This window comes from Eriocheir sinensis, unplaced genomic scaffold (assembly GCF_024679095.1).
Source record: "Eriocheir sinensis breed Jianghai 21 unplaced genomic scaffold, ASM2467909v1 Scaffold610, whole genome shotgun sequence".
NCBI classification, from domain to species: Eukaryota; Metazoa; Arthropoda; class Malacostraca; order Decapoda; family Varunidae; genus Eriocheir; species Eriocheir sinensis.
In genome coordinates this window covers 235001-239253 of record NW_026111955.1, presented here as the reverse complement: position 1 = coordinate 239253, position 4253 = coordinate 235001, and the positions used below count along the sequence as shown (strand labels likewise).

Here is a 4253-nt window from a genome sequence, read left to right as displayed (position 1 = left end):
CCCTTTTCCTCCATTTCCTCCCCCTTCTTTCCTCCATCCCTCCTCTCCTCCCCCTCCTCTACATCACTTCTTGCTTCTTTACTTTTTCAATCCTACTTTTTCATTCGTTACTTCCTTACTCTTTTACCTCCCTACTTCCTTATTCTCTTTCTCCCTTACTTCTTTACTTCCTTCCTCACTCCCTGGCATTCCTATTTCCTTCCTTCCTTCCTTCCTTCTTTACCCCCTTCACTATTCCTTACTTCATTTTTTTTCTCCTACTTTCCTTTTATCCTGTGTGTCCTTTTCCTAGTTTCTTCCTCTCTTTTCCTTTTCCTCCATTCTCGGCTTTTCTCTCTCTCTCTCTCTCTCTCTCTCTCCGTTATTGCCGTTCCTTCTTTTCGTTCTCAGTTCTCTTATTCCTCTCTTTCTTACAACCTTCTTCTAATTTTCTCCAACGTTCCTTTTCTCTCTCTTCCCTCGACTTTTTTTCCTCCCTCCAAACACACATTTTTTTCATAAACTTTCTCTTTGTTTTCTCCAATTTTCTCTTCTTCCACTAACAGATCCCTTTTTTCATTCCCTTTCTTTTTCTTCCTCCTCGCATTTACACTTTCCCTTTTTACCTTTCCTTTCAGACTCTTCCTCGCTTCCTCTCTCCTTCCACCTACAACTCCATTTTTTCTCCTTCCCTTTCCATTAGTCCGTAACCTCGGGACAAATACCAGTGTTGTTATTCTTATTCATCTATTTCGCGTAATGTTTTAAACAGTGGGATTAAACAATTATTGAAGGGAAAAACGCTCACTTCTTACCATAAGGGCCATATTTTTAAACGTATCGGGCTCCCTGTATGACTATTTCCCAAGGCCACGGAGAAGTTTAACCGGGTTGTCTTGGGTGATTTACTATTCATGGTGCAGAAGGCGTGTACAGCTATCACAAGGATCACAAAACAGTCCATGAATACCCCAGCAACTTGAACGAGAGGCTTTTCCAACAGGCGAACCGAGGCGCCGATACCTTGAATAATACCTTCCATCCAGCCAATCACCGTAGCTAAGATCACCCTCCTTCCGTCCAGCCAATCAGCTCCCGTAGCGATCCTCACTACAAAAGGTGCCACTAGCTCTAGACTCGACCCTATGCAATGTCAACTCCAAGATCCCCAAAACGGCATATCTCAAACCGAGGTGATGTGGTAAAACTCGACTCTATGTATGGTAAGCCGAGGCGAGAAAGGTGCCCATCTCAAGAAATCAAAATCCCGTGCCTGATCCCCGAGGCCAAAGGAACCTCAGAAATACAATAAAGGTAAATAGTCGTAACAGTTGAGTTACCCCCCGCAGCGTACCCGCAAACACTTATACACATTCAGGAACACAGTAAAAGCTGCATGGAAGAAACGCTTCAATTACCTCAAGAAAAAAAGTCACAAATTCAAGCGCACACTCAAAAACCTAATAAAAGCAACATGCAAGCAATGGTAGAACTACCCCCCGAAGATAACCCACAAACACATATTCAGAAATACGACAAAAGCAACATGGACGTAAGGGTTGGACTACCTCTCGAAGAAAACCCACAAACCCGAACGAATATTCGGAAACACAATAGCGGCAACATGCACGTGACCGTTGAAATACCCCTCGAAGAAAACACACGAAGTGAAGTGTTCCTTCACAAACACAATGACAGGAAACACACAGTGATGGAAAGGATAATATCGCGTTTATCAACGCCTTACCTGCGTCTACGTAACGCTATTATGCGACGATTAAACAGGTGTGTGGCCGGCCTGCTGCTGCTCATGCTGCTGGCCGGCCACGTGGCCACCCTGGCCTACGCCTACTACCAGCAAGGCCAGAGTGACCTGCTGTGGGGCATTGCGGTGCTGTGCTCCTTGCTTGCCCTCCTCCTGACGCACGGGCGTGCTTCCCTGCGTTGGGCGTGGCTCGCCGTTCACGTCACTTATAGTGACGACCTCGCGCGAGGCGCCCTCCGCGTGCTAAACGAAAATCAGGCACAACCTCTGCTGCACGCCATAGGCCTGGGACCCCCTGACGCCGTGGACGCCCTCGCCTACTGGTGGTGGGTCCTACAGGGGCTGCTGCTCGCTACCCTGGCTAGCTTCATCTCGGGGCCCAGCGCCCCTCATGACGACAATCCTGACAGCAATATTCACCCTGTGGGTGAAGAGGGTGACTTTAAAGAAGTGGACTTGAGGGAGGTGGTGGTGGTGGTGGAGGTTGGACAGCAGAACAATAACAGCAATGAGCACGAAACTGTTGAATCACCTCTTGGGGCTAACACACAAAGTGAAGTGTTCCTTCAGACACACAGTAACAACAAACACGGAACGGTCCGAGGCATAATGTCACGTGTATCAACGCCTTGCCAACGCCTACTCAATGTTATTATGCGCCGCCCCTCCAAGCGTGTGGCCGGCCTGCTGCTGCTCCTGCTGCTGGCCGGCCACTTGGCCACTCTGGCCTACGCCTACCATCAGCAAGGCCAGAGTGACCTCCTGCGGGGCATTGCCGCGCTGTGCTCCGTGCTCGCCCTGCCACCCCTCGCCCTCCTCCTGCCAGCCGGGAGTTCCTTAATGAGTTGGGCGTGGCTCGCCGTTCACGTCACTTATAGTGACGACCTCGCGCGAGGCGCCCTCCGCGTGCTAAACGACCTGCAGGCACAGCCCCTGCTGCACGCCCTGGGCATGGGCCACCCCGACGCCCTGGACACCATCGCCTACTGGTGGTGGTTCCTACAGGGGCTGCTGCTCCCTACCCTGGCTAGCTTAGTCTCGGGGCCCAGCGCCACTTATGACGACAACCCAGATGATGACGACACCGACGATAACAACCCTGACTGTGACAGCCCTGACGATGACAACCCAGACCGTGATCTTGACCCTGCGGGTGAAGAGGATGACTTTGCGGAGATGAACCTGAGGGAGGTGGTTGTGGTGGTAGAGGCGGTGGATTGGCAGTTCAGGGTGGGGGCTCTAGTCCCCCCTCCTGACTCGCCCCTCCTCCAGCCTCGGGGGGAGGAGGAGATGGAAGATGAGGATGAGTTTGAGAGCGTGGATCGGATGGAGGTAGCGGAGGCGGTGGAGGAAGGGTTGTTTTGGGTGGGGGCCCTTGCCGCCCCTCCCGAGCCGCCTGCCGAGGAGGAGGGTGAAGAAGAGGATGGTATTGAGGAGGTGGAAAGAGGGGAGGTGGTGGGGGAGGTGGTGGGGTTGGTGGTGGAGGGGCAGTTCGGGGTGGGGGTTGTTGCCGCCCCTCCCGAGCCGCCTGCCGAGGAGGAGGGTGAAGAAGAGGATGGTATTGAGGAGGTGGAAAGAGGGGAGGTGGTGGTGGTGGGGGAGGGGGTGTTGGTGGTGGAGGGGCAGTTCGGGGTGGGGGTTGTTGCCGCCCCTCCGGACGCGCCCGCCCGCCACCCTGGTCAGGTTGAGTAAGGAGGATGAAGGCGAGGATGACTCTGACGAAATGAGCGTGAGGGACGTGGCAACGATGGAGTGAGACCACTGCAGAAAGCATAGAAAATACAAAAACAAACAAACAAAAAAAAAATATGTAAAAGAAGAAAAAAATATATAAAACACCAGAGTAAAAAAAAAACTAATACAAAATATTAGGTTTAGATTCTAAAAAACAAACAAAAAAACAAATACAGAATACTTAAAACAATAGAAAATGCAACAAAAAAAATAAATAAGAGATCAGATACAAAATATTAGGATTAAGATTCATGAAAAAAGTAAAGCCGATTACAAAATACATAAAAAACAAAAGAGTAAAAAAAAAGAAAAAAATAAAATAAAAAAACAATACAAAATATTAGGGTTAATGTTCACCTTTATTTGCGTCTAAAAGGAGCAACGGTTTCACCCGAACAGTCGTCAATGTGAACACGTCTGCAATATTTTATATTTCCCAGAGATGTCGTGTGATATGTTTAGGTGTAATGTCGTGTGATATGTTTAGGGGTAATGTCGTGTGATATGTTTAGGGGTAATGTCGTGTGATATGTTTAGAGGTGATGTCGTGTGTTGTGTTTAGGGGTAATGTCGTGTGATATGTTTAGGGGTAATGTCGTGTGATATGTTTAGGGGTAATGTCGTGTGATATGTTTAGGGGTAATGTCGTGTGATATGTTTTAGGGTAATGTCGTGTGATATGTTTTGGAGTAATGTCGTGTGATATGTTTAGGGGTAATGTCGTGTGATATGTTTAGGGGTAATGTCGTGTGATATGTTTAGGGGTAATGTCGTG

General features: G+C 49.0%; 1 long non-coding RNA gene across 3 annotated transcripts in view; it reads left to right on the top strand.

Moving 5' to 3' along the window:
• Positions 1-3668: 3668 nt before the first annotated feature.
• LOC126993392 (uncharacterized) overlaps positions 3669-4253 on the top strand; it is a 1708-nt gene continuing 1123 nt past the window's right edge. For 2 of the 3 annotated variants that reach the window (XR_007747732.1, XR_007747731.1), the window contains exons 1-2: positions 3669-3940; positions 4041-4253. The exon at positions 4041-4253 is cut by the window's right edge. This is a non-coding gene — a long non-coding RNA (uncharacterized LOC126993392). The remainder of the gene's footprint in view (positions 3941-4040) is intronic. The other variant, XR_007747733.1, reaches the window with a different exon arrangement.